The sequence below is a fragment of the Poeciliopsis prolifica genome, unplaced genomic scaffold (genome assembly GCF_027474105.1).
Source record: "Poeciliopsis prolifica strain line A6 unplaced genomic scaffold, Auburn_PproV2 SCAFFOLD028, whole genome shotgun sequence".
In the NCBI taxonomy this organism is placed as follows: domain Eukaryota; kingdom Metazoa; phylum Chordata; class Actinopteri; order Cyprinodontiformes; family Poeciliidae; genus Poeciliopsis; species Poeciliopsis prolifica.
Genome location: NW_026562403.1, coordinates 5,857,250 through 5,873,286, shown reverse-complemented (window position 1 = coordinate 5,873,286; position 16,037 = coordinate 5,857,250). Strand labels below are relative to the sequence as shown.

At 39.7% G+C, this 16,037-nt stretch overlaps 1 protein-coding gene across 8 annotated transcripts in view; it reads left to right on the top strand.

Moving 5' to 3' along the window:
* LOC129372145 (membrane-associated phosphatidylinositol transfer protein 2-like) overlaps nucleotides 1-16,037 on the top strand; it is a 52,116-nt gene that overhangs the window by 2,787 nt on the left and 33,292 nt on the right. The window contains exon 2 of one of the 8 annotated variants that reach the window (XM_055049213.1): nucleotides 6,491-6,593. The exons of 6 other annotated variants lie outside the window; for them this stretch is intronic. The gene's annotated coding sequence lies outside the window, so the exon portion shown is untranslated. Of the gene's footprint in view, nucleotides 1-6,490; nucleotides 6,594-16,037 lie in introns of those variants that run through there. One more of the 8 variants, XM_055049215.1, reaches the window with a different exon arrangement.

The window sequence follows — 16,037 nt, the reverse complement described above, 5'->3', positions numbered from 1 at the left end:
TCCTCACAGTAAAACATGGTAGTGGTTCCCATGTTATGGGTAGCGTGGTATGCTGTCCTTTCTGCTCTTCCTGATCTTCAGGAAGGACAGCAAAGCTGCTCCAAGCTGAAACCAGCTTAATTTCTGGATTCAAACCTTTCAGAGGTTGCAGAAGATTTGAGAGTAGCGTGAAGATTCATCTTCCAGCAGGACAAAATGTTGAGCAAACAGCCAGAATGACAGTAAAGCTAGTTTAGATCAGTGTGTCTAATGAGCCTGTGCTCCAGTTGGTCTAATTCAAATGACTGGATTATGTCATCATCAAATTCTTTAGAAGCTGGTTAATCAGGCTTTTGAAGCCTGTTTAACATCCATTTAACCTGGATGAACAGCAGAAGAGAAATGCCCAAAACATGATGGCCATTCAACACCAGAATTGAGAAACTCTGTTCAGATGAAAGAATATAAATTTGTTAGAATGACCTAGTCAAAGTGCAGACATGAAAGCTGGTTGAGATATACCCTAGAATACTTTGGGTGATTGTAGCAAAAAGGTGGTTCTACAAACTACTGGCTCAAGTTATACAATTAACTGCCACACTTTTTCTTCTTTTTTTTTAAATTTAGAAAATCCTCTCTCATTTTCTTCCAATTCCCATTACCAGTAAAAATACATAACCATTTGTGGTTGAAACAAGACAGCAAAGTTCAAGGGGCATGAACACTTTTGCAAAGTGTTGCAAAGTGCTAAATGTTTTTATAATTCCACCAGAATATTATGAAGTCCTGCTGCATTGCTGACTCAAAAAATAAGTGCAGATGGGAATAAAAGGCGGCCTCATGCAGGGGTCACTGATTTCACATTAGCCCTTGCGGCTTTTATAAACACACATGAGGACGGTGCGCCGTGTTCTCATTTTAGTTTTCAGCTCTCGTCAAAAGAAGTTTTTCTTTTTTTTCAAACAAGATGCTTTTATGATATTTCAATGTTAAGTAAGAAACGGAACTGACGGCACACTGTTTTATATTCTGCTGTTTTTAAAACCAAATTAAATGTTGAAGTGTTCAATTTGAAATAATTCGTCCAGAAAAGCAGATTCTCATTTATCACATATTAAACATTAATTCAGCACATATTCTTTTTATGGCTTTAAAAGATTTATAGATTCCGGTTTGGTTTACTTAAAATTATTGTCGGGGTTGAATTGTGTGTTGTTGTTTTTTCTTTGGTCTTTTATGGATTTCTGGACATGGATTTGAATGTATATTTCTGGCTTTCCTTTTATATTTAGGATTTTTCGTAACAGATGAGAGAAAAAAACTATTTTAAATATGCTTTTTATACATCTGTGAGGTAAATGTTTAATTTTGACATTAGAGAAATGAACTGTGCCTGCAAAAGATGGAGCACAGGCTGCTGTGAGCCTAGTTACTGGATGTTGTGATGCTCCACAGTGTGCTTCCTGGTGAATGGAGAGCTGTAATTTCTAATTGTGCAAATCCCCTGCTAATGTTTGCTCTTCAGGAGTCACACTGATCTCCTTCCAGAGGCTAAAATTGCTCTCCACTCCAGCAATGGTATATACAGTTACAGGAATGCCTGACAAGCTACTGACGGTCATGAGGAAAACACTGTAAATAAATGCTGTACGTCTGCGTGTTGTGACGGTGGAGTGGAAAATTCCTGACAGAGGAGCCCGCAGCTCTAGTGCGTGTCTCCCGGCCTCGTTTGAGTATTCATGGCAGCGCGCATGTGACGGATCTGTTTTCCTCCAGGAACCCTCACTTTAATTTATCAGACTCAACCCACTAGCAAAAATATGTAATCCTGTATCTAAGAAGAGCACAGAACACAAGTGAGTGCGAAGCCGTTGAGTGATGGCTCGTCAGAGAACACAGTCAAGACTCACTTCCTGCCGGTAAAAGTTTGGGTGACGTATGCAGCTGCTTGCATATTTGAGCTCAGAACGGGGGCTTTCTGCACTGTTTATCAGGTTTGATCTGCTGCACAGGAAGAGCAAAGGAGCACCAGGTGGAAACTGTAATTCTCCCTTCAGTCTGTTACGGAAAACGTTGAATGTGCTGTTTGTTGCAACATTGACATTTTTGCTCTCTACATGACTTTAACTTTGGTCTGTTTTAAATGACTGAAATGCTTGAAGCATCCCACCCACTAGGTAACCCTGTTACTTCCCCTCCAGCCCAGGATAAGCCATAATCTCAAAGACTAGCAGACGAGATGCAGCAGATAGAGGCGGAGATGAAGCAGCCGCTCAACTGTTAAAAAGACTGCTTACTTTGATATTCTGGTCTGCTCGAGTCAACAGATGAAGCAAACAGACTGTAATCTCATATGTGGGGTGAAGTATCCATGTGCTTTTTAGTAGCTGGATTAGCGTGGCAGCTTTACGTGAAATTTTAAAAATTGTTTTCTCTATGAAAAGATGCCGAGAGTATTCAAAGAGTATTCATTTAAGCTATCATAGGATTACATTTCTTTTCTCACATTAAATATTCTCATTAACTGTGTGTGACGGACAAAAACTTGTTTGGGAAATTTACCAGGTATTTCCTCCCCCACCCCTCTTTGGGAAGTGTTAATCTGTGCAGACATCTACCTACAAGGAAGTGTTCTGAAATATTCAATGGGCTTTATTCATCGGTTGTCAGGGATTTCAGCTGGTATCTTGTTAACTTGGTAACAGCAAAGCACTCATACTGACTAAATAGAGAGCCGTGGTCAGCAACCTTTATAGTACATTTTGCTTCTAATAAACTGTCCAGAGCCTGTAAAGCTGCAAAATGCTCAAATTAAAAATAGCTTTTTAAGTTTTAGAAATAGGCACTTATAAAAACTTGTTTTATTGTAAAATATATATATAACAACTTGACTTTATGTGTTTTGGTTTGAGCAGCTTTGCAAGGAGGAATGGAGCAAAAACTTTGAGTCTCAAGATGTGCATAGCTGGGAAATAGAAACAAAATGACTAAATGACTAGCAGCCGTAGCTGAAGTGAAAAGTTGCTCTTTTATGAAAAAATGAAAATGATAAAAATGAAGGTCAGATTTTTATCTGTAAAAACAAACAAATAAGGCTAACATGTATACCTTTCCTTCTACTTCACAATTGTGCACTACTTTTTGTTTCATTAAATCCCAATAAATTACATTGTTTGGAAATATTCAGGCAGCACTTGCGAGCACTTTGCAAAGCACTGTTTTTCTATGTTTTCTTCTGCAGGTTTAAAAACTAAAAAGTCACGAGTATTGATATTAAAATGATTGTTTACATATAAATTTCCCATCATGCTGTTTGGATCTTCAGCTCTGCGCTGAAACCTTGTGACGATCAGCCTAACATCCCCTTCTGAATTGGATAATGATGATTGATAGATGAAGAACATCACATCCTGTTGATTAGATTACCGCCTTGCGCGCACACACACGCACAGACTTACACACACACAGGCCATTTCACCAGTCTGCAGAGCTGCTGAGATTTTAAGCTTTGCATAGACAGAACTCTGTCATTGTTCATGATGGTATATTTTTGCTGTATCTCAATGTCTGATCTTATGTAATTATTTTTGATTGTTGGGCATCTTGACAGAACCCGAGTTGTGCATCCGTCCTGTACCTGGGCGTCAGCCAGGCGCCGAATAGAACGTTGTGTTTTCTCTGCGCCTTTAGTACCCGAAAAAACTAATCTTTCTCTCCGCACCGCTCGCCCTCCCACCTCGACTCCCTCGAACAGGTGATGGTAGGTTGGGCTGAGCTGTTGACAGGGACGAAAGGGGTACAGCCTGTCCCCGCGCATCCCTGATGAGCCTGCTGATGAATTGCACGTCATTGCTAATGGTCCTACCGCAGCGTTGTCTGGGAAATAAAACAAACGCTTTGTGCGGCTCTCTTCCACGTTCCTCCTTCTTCGTGGACAGCACCGTTTCTGGCGATGTGGGTGGGTGGACTCTAAGAAGAGCTGGGGTCTTTTTATAGCAGCCGTCCACCCTCGCTGTGTCCTTACCGGAGTTTCATTTTATAAAAGAGCAATCAAGTCAATTGAATTTGTGCTGTCAGGGAAAGAGGACATTTATGCGCTGGTGATGTTCACCAGGCTTGTGGATGAAGCAAAATGGACGAAGTCTGACATACACACACACACACACTCCACAAGAAAACTTCTTTGCTCTTAAGCAGGAAGGACTGCTTCTGTGAGGCAAAGTCAGTGTAATAGAAGCTAATCTAATCTGCAAGGAGCATTGTCTGCTGTGAGAAATGCTGTTTGTTCAACTCATTTGCTGTGGAAAGTCACTGACCATCAGAGGCCTGATTTTTCCTCTGTGGTTACGTTCTCATTTCCACTGTTTTCTGCGGTATGTAACATGCTTCATGCTGTTCTCCCGGTGTTTCTCTTTAAGCTCTTGCAGCACTCTGAGTCATGGATCATGTAAAATGAAAATGACAACACAGCTTCATGTCGTTTTACCCACGCTATCCTATTTTTTTTTTTCAGGCCACAGACACCTGATTTCTCTAAGTCTAAAAATAGAGTAGATCCTGACTCCCCCTCCTCTCTTCCCATCATTTCTTTCCCTTTTTCTTTTGTTCCAGCAATAAATATTTGCAGGTCTTTCTATACTGACCCACTGGTCTATAATTATACACACAATCCTACAAATATACACAGCTGACTAATAGGTTAAATGACCATTGGCGAGTTGTAAACTGACATCACAATTTTTTGTTGCCACCATATTGATTTAAGGAATCAAATTTTATTTTATTATATTAACTAATAAATTTTTTGTTGATATGTCCCTCTGTTTGTCTTATCTGACCATAAAGCTAATTTCCACATTGAACTATTTCAGGGTGTCGGCAACCCATGGCTCCAGAGCCGCATGCGTCTCAATAAAATATGGTTTCTGTAGGAGGACAAACACGACACAGTCATTCTTAATGTTTTCCAACGCTATAAAAATGTGTGGAATAAATATAAAATTTCAATATTTCTGTCAACACAGATTTGCGTTGTCCCAATAAATGCAAATCTTTGGGTTTTTAGCGACAAAAAACCCCAAAGCTTTGCGTCACAGCACTTTAATATTGTAATAAAAGGTAAACTTAAAGCACCATTGTACAAAAGAGTCATGTGGTGCGTCACTCTGTCCAGGACGCACAGCAGGGAAAATAAGCATTCAGTCATGAATGATAATTACACTTAGTCATTCTGGTAATAGGCTAATATAGTTAATATAAACACTTAAAGCTTGTTTTGCGTTCATTACAAACCTCTAAATGTTTCTGGCTTTTAATTTTTTGCGGTTCCAGACAGATTTGTTTTTTGTTGCTTTTTGTTGGTCCAAAATGGCTCTTTCAACATGTTGGGTTGCTGACCCCTGAACTATTTGATATTGATTACTAGAAGATTGAGAATGCTTAACCAACTATAAAGCACCGGGGTTGGAGCAACATGCTCTGGGGATGTTTTGCTAAAGGTTCTCGTGTTGCTTTGCAAATGGTGTGAATAATAATTTAAGAGGGTCACCTCCAAATCTTTTGACCTCCTCTCAACTCACAGCTACACAGCTGGGTTTTCCAGCAGGTCAGTGGTCCCAAACATGCATCAAAACTGGTTTTGGTAGCGGTAAAGCAGGATAATATTAACCTTCTGAAATGGCCTCAACCTCATCTTGATTAAAATTTATGCTTAAGTGCCACGCATGTATCAGGAAACAAACTAATTTTAATGAGTTGCTGGGAGGTATTTATTCAGTTGTTAGTAAGGATGTATGTATTTAAGCATGTAAACTGCTGCATGTTCTTTTCATCCAAATGTAGTCTGTGTTCCACTGGGTGAGAATTTATTTATTGTGTGATTTTCAATGGGAGGAAGACGTAAGCAAACATTTTTCTCGGTCTAAATGTTTCTGGTTTTTAATACTGAGGAAAATATCCCAAAGATTTACCGCGATGCTTGAAACCTGACCTCGGAACCCACTGAAATGTTAGCGACAGCCATTTAGCCAGGCCCGTATTTGAAATTGGCCTTTTATGGTCAGCTTAAGGGACAACTCTGCTCTTTGGGCAGTGGGCAGCTTGCTGTTTGGAAAGGCTGTGCAAAAGGGGCTTGAGGTATTCCAGCAAAGGGCAACAGACAGCTTTTCAGAAAAAGCTTTGCTGTCGTTGATTGTCTTTTACCCGAGTTTCAAAGTCTCCTCTGAATGATCAGCTCTGCTCTATGAGCTGACGATGCAGTGATTTGGTTTGCTTTAGAGTCTGATGCTGCACAATAGAAAAGTAGAAGGTGAACCAGCAGCAACTTCATTGTGTTTAGTTCAAAGACAAACCTCCTTTTTATAAATCAAAGCTTTTGCAGCTGGTTGACCAGCAGATTGGTTCTAAACTGCTGTGCTTGTAAGGAATAATTTTCTTTTTCCAATTATGAGTCTAATAAATACCCACCATGTAAGTTTTTTTTTCAGACACACTGCTGTTTTATGTTTTTCAGATCATCTGCCCACACTTTTCAGTAAAGTCTTCCGGTCAACTTTCACCTCAGCTGCTCACCGCTCAGGTGAAATTTATCTGCAAAGGATTTCTTGGTAGTGTAGGTATGAAATAAGCTTCATGAACATAAATATTTTGCAGATTTGAAACTAAGTTTTTAAAACTGAAAACCAAGCATCAAAGGTAATAATACCTTTGATGAACCCAAGTTAATACAAAACAACATGAAGTGGACCTGGTTCATAAAGGCATTTGCTAGACGTTGCTATTACCCAAATTATAGTTATAGAAGTAAAAGCAGTACTTTGAAATGAACATGTTTAGTTTGCAAAACCCAAATACATATAGTCGGCTCTTTTGTTTGCCTAATTATATCTGTTTTAAATGTGTGTATTAATCATTCAGAGGACCATATTATTTCTCGTGGCAGAAAGCAAAGTGCAGATCAGTGAGCTGTGAGGGAGAGGAACTGAAAACCAACAAAAGTGAAAGTGGAGACAGGAGAAACGGGAGAAAGAAGTATCGGCCCTGGCAGCTCTACTTTCTCTGTCACTCAGACTTTCTTGTCCTGGCAGCCAATCAAAAGCCCACTGTGTCTCCAGGGTAACCCCAGCCCAATTGAAGCAATGATGGAGCGGATAAAACAACAGGAAGCCGAATACAATATGGCCGTGGGCAAAATAATTTCTTTACAAGTTTTACTGGGTGTAACCCTCAGTTGAAAAACTAAAATTGGATTTGAGAGAGCACTCGGTGATTTATGACTATGTATATATATATATATATATATATATATATATATATATATATATATATATATATATATATATATATATATATATATATATATATATATATATATGTCTTGTCAGACACATTTAAAGGCACCACTGGTAGAACTGTGTAAGACGCCTTAAAATCACTTTTCCACGTAGTCGTGTAATTACTTTTTTTTTTATTGCAGTATTGCTTTTTCTTTTTTCATTATTTTAGAAAAAAAAATCTTTAATTTGAGAAATAAGTTAAGAAATAATTGTTTTTGACAAAATGACCAAGAGCAAAATTCATCCAGGGCATGCTATGCTGTTCATGTAGTCTGGACATTCAAATTGGAAGGTTTTTTTTGTCCATATTATTAGAAAAGAAAGTTCACTGTCAGTGTTATATTTGCACAATTAGCTGTTGCCAACTCTGCTTGCGTTGTCACCAGGTCAGTTGTTGCCTAGCTACAGACACAAGAGCCTAATGCATTTGTGGGATTATGGGAAGATTTTAACCAATCCTCAGTCTCAGCTATGCTGCTCTACCAACGAAAACAATGTTGGATTTGTTTTATGCAAATGTCAGGGATACATACACTTGTGGTGCAAGACCTCCTCTTGGCTAATTAGATTTTTATTTTCCATGCTCAAAATATAAACTCCTCATTCAGAGGCAACTTTTAATGAAAATAATTGTGAGAAGTCGATCATAGGAAGTTAAAGAAGCTTTGCCAGGTTGTTTTGAGGCTCTAGACTGCGATGCCCTCTGCCAACCAAATTAGGTGGATAACACCTTCCCCAGCAGAGCAGTGACATGCTTCATCAGTCACCAACTCTGGGTCACCAGTAACCTGGAAGACCAGCCGAACAAGAAAAAAGGCTTACAGGCTTGATATTGAAGATGCTACAGGGTTCTAGCTAAATACGGATCAGATAAACTAAAGTCTGGATAGAGCCAATGACGTGACATTCTTCAACAGGTTCATTTCAGGAAGAATCTCTGCACTCTCTTCTTCTGCCCTAACCAAGCAGGCTTCTCACACACACTTGACCCACAACTTTCCTGTCACACCTCAAATATGTTCCATCTCTGGCATGTATCCTGCTGCTTCACCATCGTTTCTAGCCAAATCAGGATATGCCGGTACTCCTTTCGACTTCTCCTCCTACTTGTCAGGAGGCAGCTGGAGAGACGGAGCTAGAACAAGACGGCAAGACAAGATGGTGTCAAGCCCAGAGTCCTGAAGGCCTGCATAGAGCAGCTTTGTGTGGTTCTGCACCAGATGGTTCAGAGCTTCTCTAAGTCTGCTTTGGAGAGTGCAGTCTCCTCATGCCATCATCTGTTGGGGTATTAGCCTCAGTCAGTGACTTGAAACAAGCCGATAAAGGACACTGGATTTTTCCCGGAGCCTCTGGATGCTTCATAAAATAAATAGACAACCCTGACTTCTTGAGCTTCCTCTTCAACAGACTTACAACCAAGACAGTATCATCAGTCAGAGGCTTCTTGACTCCTGTAATATAGGCTGCTACAGAAGATCCTTGTGACCTCCAGCCATCAACATCAGCAATGACTCTTTACAAAAAGGTTACAAAGGTTTCCATTTGTGGAAGCAGTCAGTTTCTTGAGCTGCTGATGATCAGCTTTATGTGCAGCAGCAAGCACAGCCTCTCAGACACAACTCTGAAGGGTGGATTGGTTTCCTTTACTGAAAATCTTCCATTTAAAACAGAGCCACAAGTTCTCAATAGGGTTAGTTAATGTGAGAAACAGAACTGTCTTTATTCTTTCATCTTCAAAGTCCTGCAGTGTGTGGCTAGCAGTGGAGTAATTTGGTACATCAAATGGAGCCATGGATTGGAGAGGGCCAACTGTAACTAATTACCAATAATCTGTGATTGCTCAGCCAATCAAATTGGGCCCCTCGCTGAGATTATACCACATCAGTGCTGAGGTGCTATGAATGGTAGTGATGCTAAAAGGAAGAGAGGCCTGAAATCTAATTCTGCTCAAGTCCCTCTCCAACCTTGGGCTGGCCCTGGTGGGGATGAGCCAATATGAAGTACTTCGCTGACAGCAGAGGGTCTGATATTTGTGCCCATTGGGAGTTTGTTAAAGAAAATCTATTAAAAGCTGCTGCTTATTCATTTTTTTATCTGTATTGTTAGGGTTATGTTGGAAATGGGATTCTCTCGGAGGTCATAAACATCCAACATTGAGCGGTTCTGCTTTATTAGAAGTTAATTGTTCTTTGTTTAGTTCCAGCTTGCTGTAATGTTATCAAGTTGGTATCTCTGCCACATCAGAGAGAGCAAGCTGTTTGAATTTGTTGCTGAAAAATATGCTATGCAAATAAAAGCCTTTCATCAGTGGAACATGTCTTATAGTCGGAGCTCCTTAACATCCTGGTAAGAGATCACCAGTGACATGGGATCTGTTTGCTTTTATACTTCAAAGTCATTATGTCATGCTTTTTTTTTGTGCTGTCAGTGGTGAGAATGTGGTCACCATTAGCTCCACATTAGCAAGAAAAGCCTCAGTTTGAGTCAGCAGCATCCTGTTGCTACCAGTTTGTCTGATGGAGATGTCTGAGAGACATTTCCTAAAAGTACTAAAGCGTTTCCAGTCCCGTGGGCCTGTGGGCTGCACAAATTAGTTAATGGAATTGGTAAAATGCTTTCCTTTCCTGTATCTGCTGCAGTTATGTAAGAGCGCTCTCTGCGCAGTTCATTTAGTCTGACTGAGTGCTTGTTCAGAACGAGAGTGAGGGGAGGGGGTACTCGTTTAACCTGGGCACATTACTGATTAATCTAAGCATCATTTGCATCTCAGGTTGTCTAATTTTGGATGCCAGAGCGAAGCGCTGTGTTTATTGGAGGCAGCGTTGGTGCGAAATTCTGGGCTGACGAGCGCCGCTGAGACAGATAAAAAACAATTACTCCAATTTTCAAAGCAGACTGAAGTTTTCAGCAGTCAGTTGAAGGCACCAGATTTTATTTGTGCTGAATTTAATTAGATGGTTGCTGGGTTATCCAATCTAAAACTTGTTATATTCTCCACTCGCTCAGAGCTTCGGTGTGACTCATTGAGATTCGCTCATCTGGCCTGTGTCGCCTCATCTTTACCATAAATATCTTCTGCAGCTCATTGAGGAAATAACTACCCACTTATTATTTTCTGTCAGGTACTTTCTAGAACTATTTCTGACATCAGGTATGTTTTATTTGCAGTTTTTACAGGTGCATCTCATTGAAATAGAAGATCATTGAAAAGTTCATTTGTTTTACAAAGTTTATTCAAAAACTAAAACTCATACATACGTCACATACACAGAGGGGCATTTTAAGCCTTTTTCAATTAATTCTTACGCTGAGTACTTACATAATTTTAATGATGAAGACTTAATGAAAGCTTAATGTGCAGTTTTTTATCGAAAATTTGAAAATTGCACATGGACATGTAAAAAAAAATAAAATAAATGTGAGTCTACTGTAAAGCACATGTTCTCAGTATTTGTTTCCTCTTTTCTTGCATGAATTGCTGAATCAATTCAGCATGGGGTAGAGGCAATCAGGTTTCAGGGAGTCCCAGGTTAATAGTCGCCTTCAGCACCTCGAATTTCTTTTTCTACAACACTTATTTTTTTTCTTTGAAGCCTCTGTTTGGACGGAGCAATCTGTGAACAGCGAGTGTCTTAAGCCACAAATGTCCCGTCGTGTTGTACTCTCCTTATGCAGTCTGTCAGCGACTGTCTGCTGGACAACTGGCAAGTCAGCAGTCTTTCTAGTGATGTGTCATTACATAACAGTTGTGTATTATTATTTTCCTCATAAACTCATGTAATACTAATTTTCAAGAACATCGAGCCATAAAACCTTAAGAGAGATTAATTCTTTGAACATTTCACCCCTGTGGTTTCTGGTAGTAAAATCCAAAATGTAATATTTGATGAAAATTTCAAGTTTACAGCATAAAAAAACAAATTTTCAATACAGAAATGCGCTATGAATAATATACAGTTGGTCAGTGTGTTTGACATAAATTACTGCATCAATGTGGAGTGACATGCACTTCATTTTACTCGGTTGAGATGTCTCATCTTCCCCTTGGGCTTAACATCACAATACATTCAAAGCTTTTCTCATCTCTGTTGCTTATGCACCTTTTATACCATACTTCTTTCTTCCACTAAACTTTTAATTGAACTCTCTCTCTGAACTGAAACAGTTGAACAAAGAGCTTTGTGGCTTTCCTTCCATGTGTAATGCCATTAGCTGTTAGCTGGACAATTATCAGCTGACTTCATGGTGGTTATATAGACCATAGTGTGGCCAGAAAATAATATGGCTCTATTATGTTATGTCATGTAAGATTCTAATCCAATATCTGCTGACTATATTCATCAGATATTTTCTGATTTTGAGATCTGCCTGTGTAATCATGTGACATCTTCATACTAAGGGACAAGTTGTGACTGTCATCTTCACAAAGAAAGTTAAAGTTAAGATTGATTTGATACGTCAGACTGGTTTGCTTTGAGTACTTGAGGTTTAGATTCTCTCTCTTCTGTGGTTTCTTCGTTCATTTCCTCCCCATCTTTGGATCGTTTCTAGAAGCAGCTCTCACTGAGTTACTGTGGGAGGAAGAAAGGATGAGGAGTCAGAGAAGGAACACGGTGGAGGAGACGCACACAGGGTATCAAGTATTTTTAGCTTTCCCTTTGCACTGCCAGGATAAGTAAAGAACAAGGGCACATTGCGCATCCAATTCTTGCTGAAGGGCATCAGAACAAGAGGGACAGTGACCAACTTACAGGGTGTTAAAGGAGCTTCACAGGTTTACTGTAAATTTCTCAAGATGATAGTTTACTTATAGTTTCGCTCTGCATGTCACTGAAGCTTTTCATTCAGGTCTCACTTTATTACATATAAAGGACATTCATGAATTTTAAAACCTCAGTTAGTATAGATTATCATTTCAGCTGCAAACAAAGAATCCTGGCTGCCTCTTAAACAGAATAAAAAGGGGAATGTTTGCTCACTTATTCTGTTCTTTATTAAAGTGCACCCTAACTCTTTCCCATTCCTCTTGTAAATATTCTATTTTCTCTGGTTTTATCAAATGATCCACTTAAAGGTTGATAACATCACATTTTTAATAGATTTATATGTAAAGATTAAAGTAGCCAGTGTGTCTGAAAAGAGATCACGGCTCTCTAGTCGTAAATCAGTTCTGTTTTATATCAAAGAGAATAACTCCTTTCTAGTTTTATTTCATTTGTTAGACATTTTATTAAATGTAGACTGCGTGGGCTAGTCAAAGTCAGATTTTTGTCTGATTGAGATGCAGTGACGTCCCCCCTTAATCAGATCGCTCATGTTCAAAAATGCCTGAAATGTACTTTAAGGCCAACGCAGTGGCTGACTATTTGCTTACGGTTTCCACTTTTAAATAAATTTAGCCTGCATGCAGCCCCTGCTCTTCTAACTCCTGAAGGATTCACCAAGTTCTTCGCTCCTCCACCTCCCTCTGTACTCCAGAGGTCTTAGGCTCTTCCTTTGACGACAAAGCCCAGCTGTTGCTCTTTATCCTGGGGCACGCACCCTCTCTGCTGTGCATATATTCCCCCTGTCTTATGTCATATGCTGCCTTCGCAGACAGATATTTTAATGCAACTTGACATCATTGTGGTAAAGGACAGACCGAAAGGGCAAAGAGTTCTTTGTAATGGAAAATGTGGCTTTTTCATCTTATGAAAAAGCTGCTTCTCTTCTGTGTCACTTAAATTTCTTGCTGCTACATATTTAATCAGGTGCTGTCTGCAAATGTCCTCCGATTTGTGACAAATTCCTTCAAAGAAGTTACTTGTGACCTTTAGTGCCCAATTCGCAGTAGTTTTATGCACCTTCTGGTGCTTGGTCCTGCCTCAGGTTGCACTTTTTAATAACCTGCAGGAACAAGGATGGGAAAAGAATAAAACACTAGGACAAAGTATTTAGTAGTTATGGTTAGCTTCAGTTGAAATCGGAGCAGAAACATTGCAGCCTGCTTTGTGATGAGCCCTGTGCATTGGCGTGTGCCGTTGTTGCGTCACTGCCTAGAGGGGGGCAGAGACTGTATTTTTAGACGGGAATGAACATATTCTCTGAACTAACGTCAGGCACTCTGCTTGCGTATGCTTGGATTATTGTGACTGAGCTATTTTTAAGCTGTGTGTGAGTGCCTTTTTTTTTTCTGGGTTAAGCATGGTGCCAGTCCTCTAACCAGAGGACGCTGATGGATAGACCAGCGCACATCCAGTGCTGTGCGCACATCCAGTGCTGTGCACAGCATCGGTGTTAAACTCCAAACTAAGAGTGGGCAAGCAAACAGGTTCACATCCGAAACAGCAAAGCCTGTTTAAAGACAACTTAGTGCAAAGAGGAGAATTAACTATATCCTAAGATGGTTTTAATCTGAACAGCACCAGTAAAAAAAACTTAAAAAACTATAAGTGTTTAAATACAGCTATAAACAAGCTGTATGAAATGTGTTTGTTTTTTTTTGTCCATCTTATTTTGTTGCTTTCAGTAGTTTACAAAACTGAGCTGTGGGTTGGAGCCTTTCTGTGTGTGGTCTGCATGTTCTCATCGTGTCACATATGTTTTTTTTTTTTCCAGGCACTCCTGTTTCCTCCAACAGTCACCGTACACTTTATGGTTCTAAGTCACTCCCAGGTGTGTCTGTGTTCGTCTGGTTGTTTGTCCTGGTGTGTCTCTGTTGTCTGTGATGGACTTGTCATCTGTCTCAACTTTCTTCCACCCAATAATAAACATATAAATGTTTTATTAGAAAGCTCATGTCATGGTTTTAAGTTGTTTTTTTGGGATTTATTGTTTCTGTTCAGGTCTCAAGCACTGAACTGCTTCAGCATCTCTAAATCCGTGGACTTTACTAGAACCCCAGATGTTTCCTGGTGGACAGATCAAGACCAAATTTGCTTTTATTCCTATTTTTATTCTTCTAAATTCCTAATGTCACTTCCTTTTAGGCGCCTGGCTGTCATTGACTGGAACTGGGGTTTCCTGTGGTCAGGCTCTGGCTCATTACGTCAGTAGCAGCATTTGGTTTGACATTTCCAATGAGGGATGTGCAAATGTGTTCATCTCGCTGCTGAAACCAAAAATACTCAGAATTTGTTGACACATTTTTAAGTTTCGTGTGTAGACTGAAGTGTTGACCTTCTTCTCCCAAGCTTGGTTCTGAAGACCTTTCTGACTGTTAGGCCACCGGCTTTTCTTCAGGGCCTCTACAGATAGCCTAGTTTTGTCCAAGTGTTTCCCAAGAGTGCAGTTATTTTCAGCAAAGCGTGGCGTTCTGCTCCGATTTTCCTGCAGCATTGTTCCTGCATGTAAACTAAAGAGGTCTCCACATAAAAAATGCATACAGTAGAACAAAATGTTAATGCTCCTTTAACCAGATCGCTGTGGAGAAATCGTCATGCTTTTATTGCTATGGTACATGAGCTTGTTAGCTCACTCAGGCTGTTTTCAGTGAGGTGTTTCAGGAGCTATCAGTCAATAGGAGGAGGAACAGGAATATTGGTTACACCAGTATTCTTGCTGGATAAGTGACGCACCAGGAATATTAGTGTAATTAGAGTGATTATACCGAATGGCTAAGCTCCAGAGCTTTGTCCAGCTGCTGCCATAGGTCAGATATTAGTTAAGATTGTGGTTATGTAAGCCTGTTTGTCAAATTTTCCCACTGAAATGTAAGCTGTGACATGGTATTGACTTCAACTTTCATTGTAGTCAATACCATGTCTGGTAGTCTGGTTAATTTGTATTTATACCATAGTCATAGTTTTTGCTCTTTTGTGTGACTGCTGGAGCTCAAAATGCGTAATGTATATCTTAATAATGAAATACAATTTATTTCAGAAATTAGTTTATAGAAAAGGCATTATGTATTTCCCATGCACATAGTGGGATTTGATAGCACAAAAATGCAATTTGATGCTTTGAAATGGGCTTCTGTTTGTTTAAGAAGTTTCTATTTTTCCAAACATTCCACCTTCAGCACATCATCACAACGCTGCTCCTCCATGATGCCATTTACAACTGTTCTTAAGAGTGTTGGACTGAGAAATATTTTTGTATACTGAGGTCAGGAGATGTGCTGGTCCACCAGATGTTTGATAATTGCTGCTGCCACTAGTCTGGTGGAGTTGAGCCTGGATACTGCAGCTCTAAAAAGACAATTTGACATAACACCCCCCGCTTTAAAAAACACAAGGATTTGAACAAAGTGATGTATTTAAAGGATATTTCCCATACTTTTGATTATTTATATCTCACAGCTAATCAAAAACCTCAAATTCAGTTTCTAAGAAAGTGTGATATTTACATAAGACCAATAAAAAAATATTTTCTAGTGCAATAATATGAAAAATGTGAACCTTGAGCAGCTTGGATTCGGTCTGTCTCCACTCTTCAGTCCACCTCTTTGGCAGTTATCTCCATATAAAAAGTCCAAAAGAGGACTGAGATAAATCCAAGTTCACTTTCTCTTTAGCCCAGATGTTCCTGATGTCTCAGGTTCAGGACTGGTTTGGTCTGATGAATGCCACAGAGTGCCATATCCTAAACTCTGCTGTGTGGTAGCTGCCCTCCTCACTCAACCAGCTTCTGTAAAAGTGACTTTTTCAGGCTTTGCCTCCTTTTGAAGAGTGTTGGTGTGTCGTCTTGACACATGTCGACTCTGCAGTCCTCTTGATCATGCTATAACATGCCAGTGTTAAAAAG